The 25,381-nt window shown below is 41.2% G+C and overlaps 1 pseudogene; it reads left to right on the forward strand.

The window, feature by feature from the left end:
- The first annotated feature begins 9,536 nt into the window (after positions 1–9,536).
- Positions 9,537–9,655, forward strand: LOC145396606 (5S ribosomal RNA; annotated as a pseudogene).
- Positions 9,656–25,381: the final 15,726 nt, after the last annotated feature.

Here is a 25,381-nt window from a genome sequence, read left to right on the forward strand (position 1 = left end):
TATTACCGGCATTAGCATCATTATAACGGCATTGCGCTCATTTCTTTTAGTTAGTTTCATTTTGTCGGCCTTTATTCCCATCTAATAAGCTTTCCAGATTTGGCATTTTGTAATTTTTGTTATGGGTATTCCTCTCATCTCATCCCCGATACTCTTAAATATTTTACAGTAACCTTACCTGCATTCTCCTACCGCTATTACTCATTAGGATATTCTCTCATCGGCATCTCTCTCCTCTCTCCAATACTTATCAAATTTCCTCGATATTCCTCTCCTCTTACACGCACTGCCATCATTATACCAAGTCGTATTTACAGTTACTCCCAAATTCACTCCCCCGTTAGAGCATATGTGGCCGGGTGGTAATAGTACTAAGCTGGTAATTCTCACAACTTAGGTTCAGATTCAAGTGTAACCGCCAAGCTATAATTGGCATTTAATTTGTTGTTGGTGGTTTCGTTACAGTTTCATGAGAGAGAGAGAGAGAGAGAGAGAGAGAGAGAGAGAGAGAGATCACAGTTGTCTCATATTTTCTTTATTCTTCCGTTTTTAATATCTCCGTCAAGCCACCATCACCATTACTTACCCTTTCCTCTATTAAATCTTTCATCCCTTCCCCTCCGTCTGTTATCATTTTTATTGTGTGTGTGTGTGTGTGTGTGTGAGAAGTACGTCCGAGATTATATGAGTATGCTAATGTGTGTTTTTGTATATGCTAATTGTGTGTGTGTGTGTGTGTGTGTGTGTGTGTGTGTGTGTGTGTGTGTGTGTGTGTGAGAAGTACGTCCGAGATTATATGAGTATGCTGATGTGTGTTTTTGTATATGCTAATTATGTGTGTGTGTGTGTGTGTGTGTGTGTGTGTGTGTGTGTGTGTGTGTGTGTGTGTGTGTGTGTGTGTGTGTGTGTGTGTGTGTGGTTAGAGCTACGTCCGACACTGCATACATGTGTGTTTGTATATGCTAATTTGTATTAATGTGCATGCGTATGCATGAGCGTCACTGCTATTCTGTAATTTTAGCTTAACAAGGCTGGGAGTCTAGAGGATAAAGTGTAAGAAAGTAGTACATCAGAGGAGAAAGCTGCAGGTACTCTCGATCAAAAAAGTATTGGTGTACAATTCACGCGAAACAATTCGACATAACAGATGATGGCTACTACAAAATTCCAGGTAATTCCACCCTACGTTGATACAATGGTTTCTTAACAATGGCATATCGCTTGCTTGACATTTTATAGTCAGTGCTGTCAGCAGACGTGTATTCAGATAACAGATTCATTACCTTGGATCATTAGAAGCTATATTAATCAGTTTGAATAACATCGGATCCCTCCCGTCGGAAACTTTTTTTCTTATTCACTGTACAATGGCAGCAATGATAAAGAACAGGGAAGTGAGCATGAAAGTGAAAAAGCTGCTGCACAACATTATTATCATCTCCATTCCAACGTAGGGATGTGAGGCTTGCAGTGTGTTGGACGGACAGATGTTTACACTGAGAGATGAGTAAATGAGTAAACTGAGAGCAATCGATAGACCTACAGACAAATGGGGAATATATGAAGCTATGCAGTGCCGCTGTAGAGCTACTGGTGAAAGTAGAAGTATACTGAGACGATTTGGCAATGTGGAGGAAATGGAGAATTCGAGATAAACGACGAGAGTGTAGGCTACGTAAGTGAGATGGAGGGGGAGGAGAAGACCGAGGATAAGTGCAAGGATGATGAGGAGAGGTATATGAATAAGGGAAGGAAGCCTGTTAGCGGAACAAAGGCTGACACAGGCGTGATTTTTCTGTGGTCATCTCTTCCAGAAGCTGGTTTCCTTTTTGCGTACCATTTTTGCACTTTTTTTTTAATGCATGAAACGGTTTGCTTTCCTAGTACCAGGTTAGGTTAGTTTATTATCCTGTATCAGCTAGGTCATTCTACCTTACGACAAAGTTAGATGAGAGAGAGAGAGAGAGAGAGAGAGAGAGAGAGAAATGGAGATCATGCTGGGAGAATCAAATATAGCACGTTGTGGATAAAGGATTCTGGCTATAAATAGATGTGTAATTACGTGATGGTCAAGAGCCCTACACTGGATCTAATGAACTTTACTGATGTATACAAAACCTTAGGGATTTCTGGGCAATAAAGAATTTACTGATCTTATCGGCATTCCTTGTATCTTCACTAGAGAACGTCAGTTGCTTTCTAATTCTGTCATACCAATCTTATTTTATTCTTTTTTTTCCTTAAGGGACGTTTCTCGAAATGCTGAGGTTAGATATAGCCTTCAGTCAATCCTGCACTATGAGATCATTTCTCCTATGCTAAATAAATTCGACTGGTGGTAGGCTTAACAACAATCCTCTCATTTTATCGGCATTCACTTTCTAGTTAATCTTAATCCCTCATGGCAAACGACAATATATCCTCAAAAAACATATGTTTTCAAAACAAGACTGAAGCAGTGCGTGGGTGAGATTTATGCAAAAATGTGGCACAGGTAACTTCACGGCGTGATAGTGTGGGAAAAATGTGATGTAATGCGTGTGTGTGAGCTAGTATACAAAATTAAAACTCTTTGTTTACTTTCGGACATGACAAACTGTGCACGCGTGCCAAAATTTGTATGAAGAAGCAACGTTAAAATCTCAGGCATTTGGTTGAGAACTTAAGTATACAGATGATAGACAGGCAGATATGTAACGTGAAAATCTCAAGCATTTGTATGAGACCTCAAGCATACTGATGATAGATAGGCAGATATGTATTGTTCAAGTTTATGAGTTTAGCCCCTTCAATTCGGTGGCGTACTTTGTGTTACACTGACTGCTTCCCGGTTTTATTCAAGTTAGGGAGACACATCAGGTTGTAAAATTTTAAAACTCCATCACTTCCAATGGTTTCCCCACAGTTAAGAAAGACATCTGGCGGTGGCAAATATTAACTGACAAAAAAATAAAGTATAATTCAAGGAGCTTGAAATATCAAATGCGTTTTACTTTAATTATGGTATTCCAAAATTTCACACCTAGCACCTTCGTAACTCCTAATAAGCACCCACCAAACATTACCCCAGATAGTAACATTCAAACGTATTCCAAAATATCACACCTAGCACCTTCGTAACTCCTAATAAGCACCCACCAAACATTACCCCAGATAGTAACATTCAAACGTATTCCAAAATTTTACACCTAGCACCTTCGTAATTCCTAACTAATAAGGAAAGCACCCACCAAACATTAACCCAGATAGTAACATTGAAACGCCGATTTATGCTGGTGTCTATTTCAGTTCTAGGTGTCGACAGACTAAAGAGACCTTGCCCAAAGCCTGGAAAAAACTGCAGTTAAAACTACATCACTATCCCAAGTATAATGAACACTTCCAAGCACCCAGCAAACATCAGTACTAAGATAATAACATGCAATCACCTACTTACATTTCCAGGTGCCTATTTCAAATATTGGTGGCAACAGATTAGAGACATTGCCACAAGCCAGGAAAAAAAACTGCAATTAAAACTACATTACTGAGTCAAGTAAACTGATGACTTCCAGACGCCTACACATTTCCAAAGTTTACGAGTTAAAAATGCCAGCAACGTGTAAGAAGATCTCATAAACTTGGGCCTCCAGCATCTCATTCCATCACCCACGTCCTCACTTCCTGGGAGTGAGTGGGAAGTTCTAGGGCCACATCTCGTGGCCTAATTAGCTTCCCTGTCATCTTTTCCTTAGCGGCTAACCTTTTGTTCGAACTTCTTACTCTAACTTGGCCTAAAACTGCCACCTCTTCACCTTCAAAGCTCAGTTCTAGCGCAAGATCAGTAAGGGAATATGATGCTAGTAATGGAGAAGTTTGATGGAAGGTTCACCGAGCCACAGAACTGTTTTTTTCTGCTAATGGGCTACGTGGAATAAGCTGCAAAAAGACAAAAATCTGGGCCAGTTTACTGTAAAACGACTCTAGGATTATGATTTTTTTATTAACTGTTCGATCGGGCGAAGATGCGAGAACACTGAAGACAGAAACCTATACTGTACAAAGGAAAAACTTTGGGATAGATTAAAAGCATCTACTTGCCCGAGTGCCAGGGGGTTAACTCATCCTCTTCAGGCACACAGTGGGGGCGGAGGGACATTGGTTGCAAGATTGTGACAATGTGAGTTAACTTTTACCTGGTCGTGGTGCAGTGGTATGCTGCCTGGCTCTCACCTGAGAGTCCCGGGGTCGATTCCCGGCATATTGGTAATATATTGGATGCGAGAACACTATTAAATGAGTAACAGAGCGTGGACGCTAATAAACTACCATGTACAGCATCAAAACTGTAATTAATGGTACGGCAGATAGAGGATACATGCACCGATGGACTGTTAATGGAAAAACAACAGGTCTTTGTGTTATTTACGTGGACACTATTAAAGCTACGGTGGTTCTATGCACACCGATGGTATGCTTATGGAAAAAAAAAAAACTTTTATGTTCCTTAACTGGCTTCCCAAAACTTGTCACCATAATGCTGAAAAAGGCCAAAAATTGCCACAGTGATCTCCGATAATGAGTTATATACCTCAAATTATCAAAGGTACACTGGACCTACGCACATTGTTGAAAACTTATGAAAAAGTACATTAAAAATGTTATTTTCGTTGCTTTTCTCAAATTTCGCCGACAAACGACTAACACGTGCCAAAAAGCGCTAAACTGAGCCCTCGAACTGAGTCAGGTGTGTAATTCGCCGTGCTTTGGTATAAGATTCCAAAGTCCCTAAACTAGTATTGTGCAAATTATGAAATAAAAATGGATCATTTCAAAGTGTGCATAAATAACAGGCAAAGGGAAACACTTCTTCTTTTAGTTAACTTAGCAGTATAAGCAAGTTTCTCACTCGAACACTGTCCACGCTCCTAAGAGCGAACTCTTAGGACTCCATTTCTTGTAACTACCAAAAGATTATTTCAGCCCAGCCGGGAGGGAACTCTGGCAGTAAAGGGATTAATGAAGACGTTTTCTCACCCAAACAGTTCGAAAATTTCTCTCTACCGTACTAAACGATATGAACAGGCTACTTTTTACTAATTTTCTGTGGGTTAGACGTGTTAATGGAGAAGCTATCTTTGAAGTAGGGCTTACATGGTGAGGTTGTGTATTTTTCGCTCTGGAATCTGCCTACCGTAAATATTAGCAATGATATAACAACTTTTCAGCGCAAGGTTAGAGTCATTTCTGATTTTGCTATATCTCATTTTGTTTTTAGCAATAACAATAGCCTACATTTTGCAAACAAACATAACAAATTTGGTAAAATCAATTTAACATCCTTATAATTTTTCTATACGACAACATGATACTATCATAGAATAAGTCCACTAACATTTTGGTGCGAAACATTATGACACGACGACGACGACGACGACGATGATGATGATGATGATGATGATGATTGAGAGCATGTGTAGCTACGGCATCAGTGAATTTGGTTTGGTGCTCCTTTTAGTTTCCTACCTGTACCAGTTTTCTAACACCTTTTGAAGCGAAGTCAGTAACGCTTAAGTGGAGTGTACAACTGGTTTATTCTAAACTAACAAAGATCCCAAACTCCTTTCAGTCTGGCTGACTGTCAGCTTGAATGGTTCAAACCTAATAACTAAGTTCATCAAATTTCCTGTAACCACGACTTAGCATTTGAACTATGTGATTGTAATTGCGAAGAAGGTGGTGAAGATTAAGATGAAAGGTGGTGATGGTGGTGGTGGTGGTGGTTGTAACTTAGTCGAACCGATTTAAGTCCGGTTTTCTCAGATGAAATCAAAACGACTAAGAGGTAAAGATGAAAGTGAAGGTAAAAGTAAAGATGAGTGTGAAGGTATAGGTAAAGGTGAAAGATGGTGATGATGATGATGATGGCTTGACTATGAAGATGATGATGTGGATTCGGCTGGATAAAACAATTTTCTATAAATGTTCTACTGAAGGCGAGAATCCATCAGGATAAGCCGAAGTTTGTAAACGTCATCTGTGAATCTGGTTCTGCACCCCTGCTCCCCCTCCCTCCCTCCCCCTCGTCCATCAGGTCTGCATACACCAAACTTCACTCACTAAATTTTGCTCCCCGTATCGGATCACAACTTTTCTCATTTGCTGGATACCTGATGCACGACCGTGGTATTCCTATCGGACACCTTGGGACGCATTCTCGAGGATTCTGGAGGAATCCTTTATATTTCTTCCCTACTGGATTATTTTCTTATAAGTAGCACTTCAGTGTCACGCTGCACGTTTGTTTTCCTATAAAAATCGACACCGACTGAACAAATACATTACATCTGAATATTTTAGGTACCTTTCACTTAGTACATAAAGAAGTTATCGCTTACGAAATAGGTGGGAGGGGGTAACGCTCTCCTCTGTACGGGCTGCCAGGCTACGTTATCATTTTTTTTTTCACTTGATTTTACTCTATTGTTTATTTATTGTCTGGTTTTATTATATCTTCATTGTCGTGCTTTAACCTGATAACCAGCGGGATTTGACCCTGGCACCCTAGTTGCGTCGCCAGTTTATTTCGGTCATTCACTCATTCTTTCATTAGCAGGTGCTAGAAAGCCTTTTCAGCTCTCAAGGATATGGGCTTTTCCAGCAACGCCTCTGTTGTCGTTGGAAGCGGCGGTTCCCTGGCATTTCTTTCTTATTGGTTCATTGTTGCATATAGCACGTTAATTTTACCTTGTCGGTTGCATGGTTTTAATACCTTCATCACAAAGGAATCACTTCTGTGCTGCATAAAGTAATGTGGTGGAGGCAAAAACAATGAGGACAGCACTTCTAGTTGATATTGGAGATTTCGCAACACCTTCTCCATAGTGATTTTATTTTGCACATTACACCTCAATATCCTCTTGTAGTCTATGTTACTGATGGAAATTATGTCAGTACTAAAATAATAGAACATTCGTGAAAGTCAAAGTGTAATGTGCAAAATAAACCGCTTAGGAAGAGGTGCTACGAAGATACCGGTACTTGAGAATGTGTAAGGTGTAATATGCAAAATAAATCGCTTAGGAATAGGTGCTACGGATACTAAAAATAAATCGCTTAGAATGAGTTGTCACGAAGCCTCCTATGCCACTCAGAATACGGCCGTAAATCAGAGAAGTCACTGGACCGAAGAGATTGAAGGAGATCCATCTACTCCATTAACAACGAGATGTCCTTCTCTGGATGAACCCAATCATCTGCAGCAAGAATAAAATACAAAAGGTGTCGTCGTAGTGAAGGGCATAACTTCGAACATCAGATAAAAAACGTGAGTAAATCATAATACCGTCAACTGAAAGGTGAAACTGGTGTACTGCAGGGTGAAACTGTTCCTCTCCAGCAGTCCACCTTACACTCCTACGGGGACTGGAAGGGAGTTGTGGGACATTTGGAAAACCGAGTCCCACACCTGCTGGCTATATCGCTATATGGATGCCACCACATAAAGACGATCTTCTGCAGCACAGTCTAAATGGTACGTGCCATGCGCAGGACGTGTTATACATAGTACGTGCTAAATGCAGTAAGAAATGCTGTACAAGCCAAATGCTGTACAAGCCAAATGCTGTACAAGCCACAAGCAGTACAAGCCACAAGCAGTATAAGTCAAATGCAGTACAAACCAAATGTATCACAAGCTAAATGCAGTACTCGCTAAATGCATTATGTGACAAGTGCAGTACATGCCAAATGCATTTTTAAAGGTGCCGAGAAGCCTTCAAGTTAGGGGTACGAGTTTTATCCCCAACTCATCCCATTTTGAAGAGGGGACTACGCTGGCCGGGAAGCCTGGGATTCCTGGTTGTTTTTCAGGGACTTAATATTGCGGATTTTAACGCTCCTTGCTCTGTGAAGTTTAATATCCCAAACAAGATGAAAGTGTGAAGTTATAGCCCAGAGATATCCAGTATATTGCTAAAAGTTTTGATGGGTTACTCGAGACGATAAGCGTCCCGCCTGCAAAACGGACACACTCATGCATACATACTGTATATACATACATGAATAGCGCACACACACACACACACACACACACACACACACACACACACACACACACACACACACACACACACACACACACACACACACAACGAGAAAAAAATAGTGGGAAGTGGTGAGACAGCATAAATCATACAATGAATACACAAAATCTTTTTCTGCCTAGATATATTTATTCGCCGACAGCACAATTCTTTTCAGTGAATGAGGGGAGGAGCTTCAATGGCAGTAAATTACAGCGCTAAAAGGGGAGTCTGGAGATGAGCAGGAAGGAAATGAAAGTTCTTTCAGTCAGATATTCAACCTATTCCAGAAAAAAGAAAAGGACTGGCCTTCCTGTGTTGAAAAATCCATGCTCGTATCGACTATCTAGCAGTTCAGACAGTCCGTGGCAACAAAATTAAGCAAAGAATAATAAACTATTGGAGGGATTTTGGCATGCAAACAAACATGGTAATGATTATGACTATCTTGGTGTTATAAGTTTATTAATACTGTGCACTCTCTGTTGTAAAATGTGGATCGGAAACCAAAACTATAAGAAATTCCGAAGAACAAACTTAGAAGTGCTCAGCAGTTAGGTGTAACATGTCAATATAAACAAAAAGCATCTGGGATAAGGGACAACTCGAAAAAAGGTTAATATCATTACATCTCGAAGACACACACAAATATTCGCAGGTTATATTATTAGTAAAACAAATAATAGTTACGCGGGCAACAAGGGAGACTGACTGGAAATACATATCGAGTGAGACGGGAGAGAAAAAGAAATTCGCTGATGAACTCCTTTGTATTCATTTATGTGCTGGAACTGAACGGAACAGGCAAAGTCAACATAGAGACAGATGGAATTCCCTTTATGCCAGAACGAGATGGAACAGGCAACTGCCATTAGGTGAAAGTGGAACCTTCCTTACCGACTTTCCTTATTTTACCTCCTCGTTTGTCTTTAACCTCTCCCATCCTGCTTTCGTCTCTCCATTTTTCCTCCCCTACTCTCTCCCGGTTACTCATTCACTATCATTTATGCTATGATGCTGGATGTGCTATTTCCAGTGATACTTAAATGTATTATGTACAATGGGATAACATGGAAAATATGTAGCCAAAAACTGATGTACAATACCTAAACCCCAAAGTATAAGCCCCCCCCCCTCTCTCTCTCTCTCTCTCACACACACACACACACACACACACACACACACACACACACACACACCGAAGTATCATCGAAACCCTATGTAGGCTGAAATTGGACGTGTGTGATGATTTACCACATATTCAGCATGTCTGATAATTCTTAAGAACTGAAGATTCAGGCTGGTTACAAATTACTGTATATTATTTCCATCTTTCGACCAAAGGTTCGAATTTAGGCATTTTATTCTGATAGACTCCTGATGAACTTACTGGAGAGAGAGAGAGAGAGAGAGACTGAACGCAACCATAGGTGTAATTCCTGTAGTCCGGTGACTTTTTATTTTACTCTTGTAATCTACACACATACCACGTTGAGTACACCGCTTTCCGTCCGATCAGCAAAGTTAAGCAACGTTGGGTCTGGTTAGTACTTGGATGGGTGACCGCCTGGGAACACCAGATGCTGTTGGCATCCCTACGTGTCAAGTGGGGTTGGTGGAGGATTAGTGCCCCTCCCTGTAAAACAATTAACTTTAAGCCCTTGGCCACCCCGTTTGGGATTCATGGCGTCTGGCAATGAATGAATCTACACACGACTTAAAGGAGGCTGACCGAGCTGGAGGGATTAGATATTGTCATCAACCCTTTCAGTTCTTCGTTCCTCTCCTACGCTGTACAAACTCGTCTGGTCGTAGGAAAACAATAGTAAGTAGGACGTCATGGCAGTGAAGGGGTTAAAAAAGAATCCCAAGAACGCTTTCACTGCAATGGCCTGACGTAATTTATTCTGGTTCAGCGGAAGAAATTTTGCCCCCCACCCCAGGTCTCTCCTTCTCTCCACCTATAACCCTAAACCCCCTGGCCTCTGAATGACGATCTTTTCAAAATAATGCTTGCTGGTATCAGACGGTTTTATTCAACCTAGGAAAGCCTTCTCGTACTGAAAGGGTTTATCAATGCTATATCCAACCCCACCAGTTCGAAAACTGTGTCAAAAAGAATAAAATATTCAGGAAATGAATAAAACAGTCATTCAAAGAATGAAAATCAAGGAGACATCCCCGACCTCTGTGGGTTAATCTCGCAAAGGGTGACCACAAACAAACCACAAAGGTGTATCAGAATAGTGAATTTATGTATACTTCAGATCCTAGTTTCGGCCACCCTCTCCCTTCATCTTAACAGTGCTGTCTTAAGTGGATACAGAGAAGAATGGAGAGAGAGAGAGAGAGAGAGTGTGTGTGTGTGTGTGTGTGTGTGTGTGTGTGTGTGTGTGTGTGTGTGTGTGTGTGTGTGTGTGTGTGTGTGTGTGTGTGTGTGTGTGTGAACAAAACGACTCGGTTCTGATCAGATTTTAACCAGACCTGACGTAAGGGTTGAGGGTAAGTCAAGAGCTAAGAAGGTAAGTCAAGAACTAAAAAAATCAAAGATAATGGTCACAGAGCAAGGTAAAATATCTATCCAACTGTGTCTGTCAATACAATAACCGAAACCGTTTTGATCTGACTGCTACCAAACTTACTGATAATGCTGATTGGCAGCCATGGTTCGACTCGCCGTTTCTTGACAAAATTAAGACACATCAAGGTCACATGAAAAGGCCAACATATTTTTTTCATTTTTTTTTTTTCACTTTAGACCAATCTTTGTGGACAGTCAAGGTACGGTAAAGACGACTGCATTCAATTTTGAGAACAACCAGTCATAGGCCAAGATCATAGAGAAAATCCAAAATTTAATGTGAAGACCACATGGCAAGGTCAGCTTAAACACTACTGATCTGCTTTACAACAAACTTAGTGGAAGGGACGATGGTAATTCCTGGACGAAAGGATTAAATTTCAAGAATACCTAGTCAGCTGTTAAGGTCGCAAGGCAAGGCCAGAGTTCGAGCCGTGTTTGTCTGTGTATGAACAGAATAATTAAAACGGTTTTGATCTGGCCTTAACCAAACATGGTGGAAGGGTTGGGAGTTAGGCACGGGGATAAGCTTTTGTTATTGAGAGCAATATGCCAAAAGTGTTAATTACATTACAAGATCAGTTTGTTATTTTTATACCCCTTTTACCAAATTTTGTGAACTGGTTTACGGTCAATCAAGGATGAAACAATTCGACTTTGCGGGCAATCAGTCGAAGGTCAAGGTCACAGGACAAGGTCAAATGATCAGCTACATAATTATCGCCCACCTAGAAGAGCAATTATGTTTGTGTGTGTGTATGTCTGTCTGTTACCAAAATATCTAAAAATCAAGTGGGCAAATTGTATCCAAACTCAGTGGGCAGTATCCCGGGATAGGTAGCTGGCTGCTTAGTAATATTGGCAAAGTTGCGATTATAAGTTTCCGACTGACAGAAGACTGCTTTTTTTTTTCGGGGGGGGGGGGGGGTGATGGAGAGACAGTGAAACCAGCAGCCAAAAATCTAAAACTCATCTTTTTCCGAGACTTTGTCATATTTGCTGTCGCCCGACATGAGAGTCTATAATGTACCGGTAATCTCTTGTCGCAGTGTGTGTCTGTGTGCATCTGCATGTCTCGAAATGAAGTGGGCAAATTGCATCACAATTTTTGGGGTAGTATCCCGGGAGATGTGGCTTGTTGGTTAATAATGTTGGCAAAGCTATAATTATATGCCTCCAATTGCCAGAGGATTATTGCTCTTTGTTTTTAGTGATGGCAGGCGATACGCATTCCTGGGCGAATGCTTTGGCTGTCCATCAAACAACTTTGATTCAATTTAGAATTACAGGTAATTTGATGGAAGTATTGAGGGTCAGCCAAGTTTGAAGGCATTTGATTTAGTGAACAACAGGCTAGAGTTACAGGGCAAAGTCAACTATTCGCCCCCAAAGACCATTTACAGAGCGTGAGTGTTGTACTGAGAAATTCTTTTCGTCATATCTTCGAACAACTTAATTCGGTTATCGCGAACTTTTTGTACTGGGCAGATTTTAATCATCCTAGGAAGCTTATCGAACTTGAAGGGTTAGATACAGCCCTCGTTCATCCTCTCATTTCGAGAGGGACCTATGAAGTTCAACACAACAGACTGAAGGTCAGTTAGAGGAAAAAGACATCCTCGAACTGAGGGGAATAAAACATGAGTCCCATGAATGTAGGGTCGTCTTTTTTATTCTTGATACCTCCAAATAATTAATTCATCCCAGGGAAGGCATTTTGTTGTGAACAGGTTAATGACGGCTACACTCTAACCTCTTAAGTTTATATAGTATCTCCAAATCGCGAGACTGTCGTACGAATGAAATACAAGGTGACCCGTAAATAGCACTCCACCAGTAACTTGCCTTTTTTTTAATGCGAAGAAGAAGGAACCAAAGGCCACGAGCCCGCAATAATTGTTCCTTCCAAAAGAAAAACAAAATACAAAAGAAAGCCAAATTCAAGATCCGTTCATTTCGAGATGCCTGGACACACTGCGTTTGAGAGACTGGAGATCATAAGAAGCAGGAAATACAGACAGAGGGAGACAGTTCCACATCTGACCTGTTGCATAAATGAAGGACTGAGAGTAACGGTTAACTCTTGCATTAGAGAGTTGGACAGAGAAGGGATGAGAGTTTTCTGTTAGACGGGTGCTACGCGGTCGTCGAAGAGGTGTAGGAATGCAAGCAGACAGTTCAGAAGAGCAGTGACCACTGAAGTAGCAATAGAAAAGAGATAACGATGCAACAGTGTGGCGAAGAGACAGATGTTGAAGGGAGTCAGTAAGAGGAGGAGAATTAATGAGACGAAATGCCTTTGACTCCACCCTATTGAGAAGAGCTGTATGTGGGGGGCCTCCCCACACATGTCAGTTGTACTCCACACAGGGGCAGAAAAAACCCGTGTATAGAGTCAACAATTGTGCAGGGGTAAAGAAGGAACGGAGTCGGCTTAGTTCATGTAATCTCTTGGAAGCAGATTTTACAGATGTATTATGATCTTTCCAAGATAAGTCCCGAGTAAATGAAACCCCAAGCATGTTCAAGGATGATGCAGGATTAAGCTGGATAATAAACATTAGTGGGTATACCTGTGGAAGATTTTGTCGGGTTGATAGGTGTAAGAACTGAGTCTTAGATGCAATAAAAACAACCAAATTATTTTTACCCCAGTCAGAGATACGAGCCAAGCCAGACATTAGGTGTGCCATAGCCTCATCCCTCGTTTGTTGCAGCAACTGCTGAGATGGGCGTTGCGGGAACCGAATGGAAAGGTGAAGGGTGGAGTCATCAGCATATGAGTGGATAGGGTTAGATGTACAGCTTAGAAGGTCATTGATGAATAAAAGGAAGAGAGTTGGTGATAGGACAGAGCCCTGAGGAACACCACTGTTGATAGATCTAGGAGAAGAACGATGGCCGTCTACAACAGCGGCTATAGAAAGACCAGAAAGGAAGCTAGAGATGAAGGCACAGATGGTAGGATAGAAACCGTAAGAGGGCAGTTTGGAAATTAAAGATTTATTCCAGACTCGATCGAAAGCCTTTGAGATGTCAAGTGCAATGGCAAAGCTTTCGCCAAAATCCCGAAAGGAGGATGACCAGGAGTCTGAAAGGTAGGTGAGAAGATCGCCAGTGAAGCACCCCTGACGGAACCATACTGACGATCAGAAAGAAGGTTGTGATAGGAAAGATGCTTAAAAATTTCTCTATTAAGAACTGACTCGAAAACTTTTGAGATACAAGATGTTAAAGCAATTGGACGATAGTTAGAGGGTTGGGAATGGTCACCCTTCTTTGGGACTGGCTGAATGAGAACAAACTTCCAGCAAGAAGGAAAGGTACAAATTGACAGACAAAGGCGAAAGAGTTTGCCTAGGCAGGGTGTAAGCACAGAAGCACAGTTCTTGAGAACAACAGGAGGGACTCCATCAGGCCCATATGCCTTGTTAATATTGAGACCAGTGATTGCAGAAAATACATCAGCTGAAGAAATTTTAGTGTCAGCCATGAGGAAGTCAGAGGATGGAAGTGATGGAGGAACAGCACCGGAATCGTCTAAGGTGGAATTGGAGGAGAAAGTCTGAGCGAAGAGATTTGCTTTATCAGTAGAAGAAATAGCTACAGAGCCATCAGAGTAGAAAAGAGGAGGGAAGGATGATGAGGTGAAGTTGTTTGAAAGGTTTTTGGCAGGTGTCAGAAGAAGCGGGAAGAATTCGAGTTGGAGAGTTGAGAGCATTTAGTACGGATGAAATTATTTTTAGCAGAGTGAAGAACAGACTTAGTACGATTCCGGCCAGAAACGTATAAAAGATGTATTTCAGGGGTGGGTTGGCTCCGGTACCTTTTATAGGTCCTCTCTTTGTTGCGGATAGCATTAGAACAAGCGTGATTAAACCAAGGCTTTCTTGCATTAGTCAAAGGATATGAGAAGGGAATGTATGCTTCCATGCCCGAGAGAATAACTTCCGTACTGCGCAATGCCCACTCAGAAGGCTCCCGGCCATGGAAGCAATAATCATTCCATGGAAAATTATAGAAGTACTGCCTGAGGGCCTCCCAATCCGCAGCTCCAAAGTGCCACAGACGACGTTTCTTTGGAGGGTCCACAGGACGTACCGAAGCGATAGGACAGGTTAAGGTGATAAGGTTGTGATCGGAGGAGCCCAACGGAGAGAAAAGATTAACAGTGTAAGCAGAATGATTAGTTGTAAGGAAGAAGTCAAGAATGATGGGGCTCTCTCCAAGGCGGTCAGTATTTGTGTGTTATGAGGACGGTGAATCTATTGGTGTGAACGTGGGTGTTGTAGTGAGTAGGAAATTAATTAATGTTGCAGGAGACACAGACAACGTTGACGGAGTGGGGAAAAAAAGTTACGTATTTTAGAGCACGTGTATAAAGGAAATGACGGTATTGTCTGGGTTAAGCCCGTGAACCAGAGAACATCACTAGTATTTTATTTTTGTTACACCCAGACAATTTTTTTCTTTCAAGCCGGATGAGTTAGCTACAGCAGTCACTAGTCCCTTGAAAACGATTTTTTCCCCACAGTTGAGTGAAAATGCCTGAAGACAGCAAGCATAAAACGAAAAGCTGGACATGGGATTAAAGTAGTTACCCCCTTCGGTACCTTAACGTATTTTAGGCTTCTTAATGATACCAGCCAAATTTACTCATTTGAGGAAAGGCATTAAAGGTGTTAACGAAGGCTATATCTAACCCCTCCAGTTATAACTCTTAGGTTACGCAAAATCGTCAGGGAGCAGCAAGACTTAGATATAACTTTCATTAACCCCGCCGCTAGATGAGTTCTTCCTTAATCAGGCGAAGTATTTTGCTGATTGTTCTTACTGCCTTCAGATAATATTATTATTTGGAAAGACTTTTCAAGGTGAAGGAATTAAATATAAATACCTTTTATTAAACCCTTCGCTACTAGAGGTCAGTCTAAAGCTGAATAAAATCTTACGGTACTAGCAGGAAAATTTATGTTATGTCATCGAAATGAAGGCATCTTCTTGAAAAAAAAAAAGAAAGAAATGGTCTGCAGAGAGCTTCAGTATAACTAAAAATAAACGATCAGACTGCAATGTCCAAACTCAAGAAAGTTTACGTATAACGACCCACATCCCAGCAGGAGGGACGAGCAGCTGCACCTCTTCGTGGCTAACAGGGCACTGAAACCCAGAGACACCGTTCTTGCAGTTTATAGCGGCACTAAGCGAAACTGAGCAACTTAAACCTGAGTTCAGTGGAGCCAATTACACTGAGTAGTCCGAGCTACCCGCAATCTTGAGCTAACTCTGTCTGTCTGTCTGTCTGTCTCTCTATTCTTGGAGGCATACGAGGTTGAAAGCTATGGCACATTCTCCTTTACTGATTTTCTTATGTACGGTTTCAACATGCCGTACATAAGAAAATCAGTAAAGGAGAATGTGCCACAGCTTTCAACCTCGTATGCCTTCAAGAATATATCCTGCCTGGTTACACCAACATATTATATATATATATATATATATATATATATATATATATATATGAAGCCTCTGTGGTACAGTGGTAGAGTGTGCGTTTCGTACACGGGTAAACTAGGGTTCGCTCCCCGCCAGGGTAATATACTTTGGGAGTGTTCACCCGGCCACGTATTGCATTGGCGGACACAAAGGGTGCTGTGGTTGAACCAGTGTCACTTACTATAAAGTATGCTTGCACCCAGTTGGCCTGCGCGGGCCGATTACACTTGGTTCACAGACTACACACACATCCAAAGCCGCTCCAACACTACAATTACACTTACAAGCTCTTCTCACCCTACATGCAATCTCTACCAGACAGCTTAAGCCACTTGGTAGAGATACATTGGCTGTATCGTCCAGACTTCGGTCGAGATAGGCCGGCCCTGCAGTGGATACCCAAAACGGCTGATGATGATGATATATATATATATATATATATATATATATATATATATATATATATATATCTCTCCAGTTATCTCAATCTCGTTATGCCCCTCTCTCACACTCACTCTCTCTCTCTCTCTCCCTCATTTGTACTTGGGGTATAATGTTATTAGGGTGGGGATTGTGAGCAGTGCTTATGGTTTAATGGCTTAACAGGGAGGTGGTTTTTATAATCTGGTAAGAAACAGAGTTGTCTCGCTGAGATTTTAAGTATTTTGACTATTTTGGGGGGAGGGGATTCGAGCCATCCCACAGGTGCTTCAGACTGCGATGTTTAAAATTTATTTATTCATTTATGTATTTTTGCAACAGAAGCTTAGCAGGGATTTTTAGTACTTAGCCTAACAGAGCTTAATACTTTGCCTAAGCGAGCTTATTCGATCGGATAATTAAAAAGAATTTGGATCGATATTTTCCTTAAGATTTTATTTTCATTCACTAAATCTAGTGTTGTTAGAGGTTTAAGAATTCTCAGCAGTAGCTTGTTGTTTTGATAAAGGTTTAAGATTTTTGTTTACTAAAAGCGGTTCCACAAGGTTTTCTAGAATTATCTATGAGGGGTTTGGCTTAGATTTTAAGGTTTGTGAACACGGGTTGTTTTGCTGGGATTTTAAGAATTGTGAACATAAGCTGTTTTGCTGAGATTGCAAGAATGATGAATGAGTTGTTTTGCTTGAATTTCAAGAGTATAACAAGAGATTTCCCTACCTACCGTTTCGCAACATGACACTGTTCGCCCTCATACGTGTTCACGGCTGAAGTTTCGCTACTCAAGGGAAGGTGTTTTGCTACGCACTTGTTTCGCCATACCCTGGTTTTGCTACTCTGGCTTCCTACCATTTGTAAAATAAATCATTGTGCTGTTACATCACATATCATGAACCCACGCTAACAGTAAAACAATGGCAGAGCTACTGAACTGTAAAAGTTTTGTATTACAGGCTACATCGATAAACTGAACGAACAAAATATACGTTAATAATGTTGTTGTTAACCCAGGTCAATCTGGATTACAATACCCATCAACCGCAAACAAGGAACCGCTCCTGCAGTGCCGTCCCCTGAAATGAACCGATGGTCCTTTGCGACAAAGAGCCCCTCGCCACAACGAGGCGTGGTGAAGAGTGGGGAGGTTTGGTTCTTGGATGGACGCCGCATTTGTGCCTCACCACCCAGTTAGCCATAGTAGCCTCATCACCCCTCCGTTATTTAATAATTTGGTTGCCATTCAGCGTTGCAAATGGTTTCCTGCAAATCAGGAAACACTAAGTTTGTCACTCAGTGCAGAGCCTCCCAAAACGGAAAGAAAAATAATGAACAGTAACAGACAGGAAGGAAAAAATAGGGAAAGGGGAGGAAACAGAAAAAGAATGAAAAAAAGATGAAGGAAGAAGTAGACAGTACTACATCAAGTGAGTGGATGATGGTCGCCACCACCTACCACTGTTTAGTACTGTGAAATTATATACAGTATATACGGTACAAGAGACGAGGACTGGAGCTATCCTACAAAACATTTCAAATATTTCATTGCCACTGGCGCAGTGGAGTATTTTATACAGGTTAACACTATATAATTTTGTTCAGTTCATGGAAATCTTAGCGGTCCGAATCTTCAAAATTAATTCTACTGATCATTTTGACAGCACTAAATTTCAGCTGAACAAAATGCACCGAAAATTTATCAAACGTTCAAGATTTTCCATTTTCTATTACCGGAGGTTACTTCATATTAGTGAACATGATGCAGTTATTCGGCCATCGTCTTTACATTCAACACAATGAGCGACTTACAGTTTTATGAATTTAAGCACATGATCCCGCATATGCCTGTCAACAGCCTCTGCTTCTGCCAGTAGTAGCGCTACCAAGATAGAGCTGATACTTAACCTGCCAATCATATATCAAAACTAGCTATTATTATATGCAGTGATCGCGGTGTAATGTAAGCGTGGTATAAAAAAAAAAATGGCATGAAGCAAAAGCATCATTTATGCTTCCTTTATCCCATCAATCCGACGGCCCATTTTGTTCTATTCGTGCTACTTCAGACGATTTAATTCTGCCTAGGAGAGACATTTTGGACTGAGGGAGTTAATGAAGGCTATTAGTAACCTCTCCAGTTCGAAGTCTTGTAAGCTGAATACTATCGTCTCAAGGCTTCGAGATTAAAATGAAAAATACATCATGTGAGTGAAGGGTTTAACAACGGGTATTAGAGCCAAAACATATTCTGATACAGTCTCTGAAACCAATTACAAACTATTCTTCAGTATAATATATTTCTGCTAATATTTACGTACAGTGCACATTCATATAGCCATGCGTAATAAGAAATGAAACCACGTAGCAGCGAACGCAAATTCACAGGTGGCAAATATTCTGGTAGTGAAACACCTTCGTAGCGAACCATTATCTCTTTGGTAGCGAAACCACCAGCCGCGAAACCTTTGGGTAGAGAAATTTTTGGATGCCAATTTCAAGTCTTTTGACTGAACTGTTTTGTGAGATTTTAACAAAACAGAAATGCTTTTGACTGGATTAAAAAAAAAAAAATGATTTGTTTCCATGAATTTTAATTGGCAAAGCACCACACCCCGACAAAGTAAGTACCATTAAAAGCGCAATGACCGAAAGTGGCTGTACTGTATATTCAGTCATGAACTGTAATAGGAATAATATGTATTCTAATACAGCAATATTACAGTCATAACGATGATGATACCAGTACACAGTGGATGATGATGATGACGATGATGCATACACAGACTATGAGGGCAGTACTTTAGGTGGCGCAGGAGACTTCATAATATTTATCCTTTGTGACTTACATTGTGCCCAATACATTTTAATATTCTCTCGTATGTTGTCAAGGCCTATACAGTTTTATAATATCGACAAGGCTTCCATCAGTAGCATACTGCTGCTGCTGTTATTTCTGTTAATATTCCAGAGTCATCAGATCGCAAACGCGGCGAACTGCAGGCTGGAGCTACCTTTGTTCAGCTGTCCTCCTCCTTTCAGAGAATGAAGAGGGAACTGCGTGAAACCATCCGATATAGGCTATAAGGGGATAATATAGCGTAACATGCAAAACAGGTGAGGAAGTGGTGCTGCGAACATCGAAACACCGAGTCTCTCTCTCTCTCTCTCTCTCTCTCACACACACACACACACACACACACACACACACACACACACATTCTTCCCTAGTGATTTACTTTCATACCGGTATTACACTTTAACATTTCGACGTATGTTTTTCATATCGCATTATTAACGATTTAGTCCGCATCAACATCATACAAAGATCGTGTATTAGGTAAAAAAAAAAAATATATATATATATATGGATGGGGTTTTTACGATATCTCAACTTCATTTACCTGATCCAGCAGTCGGTATCTTCCCTCAATAACCAAGAAAACTAAACCTAGAGACCTCATTATTATCAAATTAACACCAGGTCATGAACTTAATGGCGAATCCATAACATAATACCAATGAAATTATTCGGGAATCCGCAGAGGCGAATTCTAAAAGCCGGCAGCCAAGGCCAGTAAGACTTATTGGCCTTGCCGGCAGCGAGGAACTTTGAGACAAGCTCCGGACGATGGATCATTTCACTGTACCTTGGTTCACGGAGACGATGATTCTGCTCACTCGTCCTACGCCACTCGTCAACCAACATCGCCGCAACTCATTGTCGCCGCCAAACACCGTGAAAACGCCATTAAAACACACACACACACACACACACACACACACACACACACACACACACATTTCCACTCCCACATCCACCACGCAGCCAAACGTAAACAAACTGAGGCAGGAGGAGAGGGGAGGGGTGGAGACGGAGGGGTACCTCCTCGTCACATTTTCCCATAGCCAGGTGACTTGCAGAAAATGGGAAGCTTATGAGAAACTTTTTTTTTTTTTTTGGCCATGGTAGATTTAGCTCTATTGTTGAATAAATTATGTTAAAATACAAACGTCAAGCAAATACAGAAAAATATCACACAACAGTTGGTGTAAATACAAGGTTCTCTGTCAACAAAAAATCCATGCACAGTACACACTACACTTCCTTTTCAAAATTAAAAAAGAAAAATGGCGTCCAATAACCAAGCCTAGGAGTCCCCAGGGTAGGGGTGGGTCAAATGCCCCCACCATCCGCCCCACTCTCGGTGACGACTCAACGAGCTGCCTGGAACTAATGTCTGACTCACTTCTTCATTTCTGCAACATTCGCGGCCTTTTCTCTAACTTTCTCTCTGTTGAGCACCACCTCTCCTCCTCTAAACTTCACCTCTTCTTAACTGAGACTCAGCTGTCTGATGCCACTAATAGCAACCTTTTTTCTGTATCCTCCAACTTTCTCTATACTCATTTCAAAGACAAAAGAGGCCATTGTGTATATGTACGCAACGACTTATCTTGCTCTCGTGTTCCTGAACTTGATTCTACTGAATTCTCTACTCTATGGCTTCGGCTTTCCTGTCATTCCCTGACAAAATACATCTGTGCTGTTTGCTTATCCCCCAATTCTACTGACTGAAAAATTCTTCGACTACCTTACTTCTACAGTGGAACACATTCTATCCACTTCTCCTTTCTTTGAAAGCTCCATTCTATGAGATTTCAATGATCACCACCACCTTTGGCTCTCCTCTCCTTTCACTGATCCACCTGGTGAACATGCCTACTTTTTTTTCTATCCTTAATGACCTAGAGCAGCTTGTACAGCACCCTACCCGTATCCCTGACTGCCTTGGAGAGAGCTCCAACATACTTGACCTCTTCCTTACAACTAATCCTTCTGCTTACACTGTTAATCTTTCCTCTCCGTTAGGCTCCTCCGATCACAACCTTATTACCTTAACCTGTCCTATCGCTCCGGTATGGCCTGTGGACCCTCCAAAGAAACGTCGACTGTGGCACTTTGGAGCTGCGGATTGGGAGGCCCTCAGGCAGTACTCCTTTGATTTTCCCTGGAATGATTATTGCTTCCATGGCAGGGAGCCATCTGAATGTGTCTTGCACATGGCATGGAAGCATACATTCCCTTCTCATATCCACTGACTAATGCAAAAAAGCCTTGGTTTAATCATGCTTGTTCTGCTGCTGTCCACAACAAGGAGAGGGCCTATAAAAGGAAGGCTACAGTCAGAGAAAGTTCCGCATTAAACACTCTTCGGAGCACTTGTGGTCGACGAATAGTCACGATGCAGCAGCCAGTCCCACGTGTCTGGCAACTGTGAGTGGGAGGGAGGGTGGCCGTGGGAGGGAGGGTGGCCGTGGGTGGGAGGGTTTGAAGAGGTGCTCATGTCACAGTATCAATACATGTTTACTGTGAAAGGTATGCTTCTATGCCTTCGTTTTGTAATGTTCGATAGGAATGATAGCTACAGAGATCGATCTTATAATAAGGAATTCCCATTTCATTCTGTCTAAAAGAAAACGAAAAACCTGTTAAACGCTCATATTGAATTATTATTATTATTATTATTATTATTATTATTAATATTATTATTATTATAATTATTATTATTATTATTATTATTATTATTATTATATACTACCTTAGACTCTAAGTTCGAGATGAATAATTACCAAAATAACACTGGAAATATTTGCAGGCAGATGTTTACAGTGGGATGACAAAGGATAAACAAGTAAACAAATTTATAAGAATTTACATATAGATAGAAAAATAGGTAGATAGATAATAGATGTTTTGTTTTCGAGTCAACACATAATATAAATATATGTTATATTGTTACGAATATCGCCTGGGGAAACGTCTCATGTTAAAGTCGAGAGGGAATGAAAGCATTCAAACCTCTGTCCGAACCCAACAAACTTCCATAACTTTCCTGCCAACACCAGCTCTACAGACATCTACGTAATCTTCTTCATAAAATGCTAGCATTATATTGTCTTCAATCCTTACTAAAGTACCGGTAACTCAAACACACCGTCCAAGTCATACATTGCTGACCTACGCGTGATTCCCAGTCTATCACTAAATCCTCCTCTGCCCCCAATCCTTCGCCTCCCCCTCCACACTAACAGTTACCAGACACAGGAGGTCTGGTTGCCGCTTCACATTCACCTATCTCACACCAGTGCTTCGGGAGGTGGGCAATGCGGAACTTTCCCCAACTGAACCAGATCCAACCCACCCCTGAATCACATCTTGTTTATGTTTCTGCCCGGAATCGTGCTAAGTCTGTTCTTCACTCTGCTAAAAATAATTTCATCCATACTAAATGCTCTCAACTCTCCTACTCGAATTCTTCCCGCTCCTTCTGGAACCTTGCCAAAAACCTTTCTAACAACTTTACATCACCATCCTTCCCTCCTGTTTTCTACTCTGATGGCTCTGTAGCTATTTCTTAAACTGATAAAGCAGATCTCTTCACTCAGACTTTCTTCTCCAACTTCACCTTAGATGATTACAGTGCTGTTCCTCCATCACTTCCCCTCTCTGACTTCCTCATGGCTGACATTAAAATTTCTTCAGCTGATGTATTTTCTGCAATCACTGGCCTCAATACTAACAAAGCATATGGGCCTGATGGAGTCGCTCGTATTGTCCTCAAGAACTGTGCTTCTGTGCTTACACCCTGCCTGGGTAAACTCTTTCGCCTTTGTCTGTCAACTTATACCTTTCCTTCTTGCTGGAAGTTTGCTATCATTTAGCCAGTCCCAAAGAAGGATGACCATTCCCAACCCTCTAACTATCGTCCAATTTCTTTAACATCCTGTGTCTCAAAATTTTTCGAGTCAATTCTTAACAGAATCATTTTAAAGCATCTTTCCCATCACAACCTTCTTTCTAATCGTCAGTATGGGTTCCGTCAGGGATGCTCCACTGGCGATCTTCTCACCTACCTTTCAGACTCCTGGTCCTCCTCCTTTCGGGACTTTGACGAACGCTTTGTCGTTGCACTTGACATCTCAAAGGCTTTCAATCGAGTCTGGCATAAATCTTTAATTTCCAAACTACCCTCTTACGGTTTGTATCCTTCTATCTGTGCCTTCATCTATAACTTCCTTTCTGGTCGTTTTATAGCCGCTGTTGTAGACGGCCATCATTCTTCTCCTAGATCTATTAACCGTGGTGTTCCTCAGGGCTCTGTCCTATCACCAACGCTCTTCCTTTTCTTCATCATTGACCATCTAAGCTGTATATCTAACCCTATCCACTCGTATGCTGATGATTCCACCCTTCACCTTTCCATTGGTTCCCGCAACGTCCATCTCAGCAGTTACTCCCACAGACAAGGGATGAGGCTAAGGCACACCTAATGTCTGACTTGGCCCCTATCTCTGACGGGGGTAAAAATAATCTTGTTGTTTTGAATGCATGAGACTCAGTTTTTATATCTATCAACCCGACAAAATCTTCCACAAGAGAACCCACTGAAGTTTAATAATATTCAGCTCAATCCTGCATCATCCTTGAACATACTTGGGGTTTCATTCACTTGGGACTTATCTTGGAAAGATCACTAATATTACATCTCTTACAAAATCTGCATCCAAGAGATAAGGTGTGCTAAGCTGACTCCGTACCTTCTTTACCCCTGCACAGTTGTTGACTTTAAACACGGGTTTTATTCGCCCCTGTGTAGAGTACATCTCTCATGTGTGGGGAGGCCCCCCACATACAGTTCTTCTCAACAGGGAGGAGTCAAAGGCTTTCCGGCTCATTAACTCTCCTTCTCTTACTGGCTCCCTTCAACCTGTGTCTCTTTGATGCGTTCCCTTCAACCTGTGTCTCTTTGATGCACTGCTGCATCGTTATCTCTTTTCTATCGGTATTTCAATGATCACTCCTCTTCTGAACAGCCTGCTTGCATCCCTCCACCTCTATGATTGGCGCGCAGCACCCGTCTAGCAACAAACTCTCATCTCTTTTCAGTCCAATTCTTTAACGCAAGAGTTAACCGTTACTCCCAGTCCTTCATTTATGCAACAGGTCAATTCTGGAACGGTCTCCCTCTTTCTGTATTTCCTACTTCCTATGATCTCCAGTTTTTCAAACGCAGTGTGTCCAGACATCTCGAAATAACGGAGCTTGTATTTGGCTCTCTTTTGTATTATTATTATTTTTTTTTCTTGGAAGGAATGGTTTGCGGGATCCTGGCCTTTGGTTCCTTCTTCCTTGCATAGAAAATTAAAATAATAATAATAACACATTACTAACAATAATCACAATAATCAAGCAAAAGTAATCGATACTTTTTTGTTCAATTATGGCGCTGGTTGCTCTAACTGAGTATAATGCTTTTATTCAGGCAGTAGTTTAAAAATGAGGATTACCGATATAACAATTATTTTTTTCCGATATTAAGAATCGCTGCAGGCCACTTAAAAACAAACTTCTCTCATTAATGGCGTGCGAATGTAATAATGTTCAATACATGTATAGCTCTGTTCATCAAAAATCAAAATTTCCATTATATTCCAAATAACGTTAGTGCTGCTCGAACCAATAACAAGGGATTAGGGTCGGTTTATTTTCATCTGCAGGATTTTATTTATTCGTGTGACTTGAAAACTGTCTTTGTTGAAGCAGGTCACTAAATGATCAGACTCCCCAAAATGGTCTGATAGCAATTGTGCCAGAGCAATGGCTCAGAAGTCATTAGCATATAACTCTTACTTAAAATAAAAAACATCTGAATCAATGTCAAATTAATTTTGCTAGAAGCCATTGCAAAAGCAGTAATAAATCTCGCTAAATCAAACTTTCATCACAACCAAGCAACCAAACTAC

This window comes from Coenobita brevimanus, chromosome 38 (genome assembly GCF_032717465.1).
Source record: "Coenobita brevimanus isolate Jiangsu-jjx chromosome 38, ASM3271746v2, whole genome shotgun sequence".
Classification (NCBI taxonomy): Eukaryota; Metazoa; Arthropoda; class Malacostraca; order Decapoda; family Coenobitidae; genus Coenobita; species Coenobita brevimanus.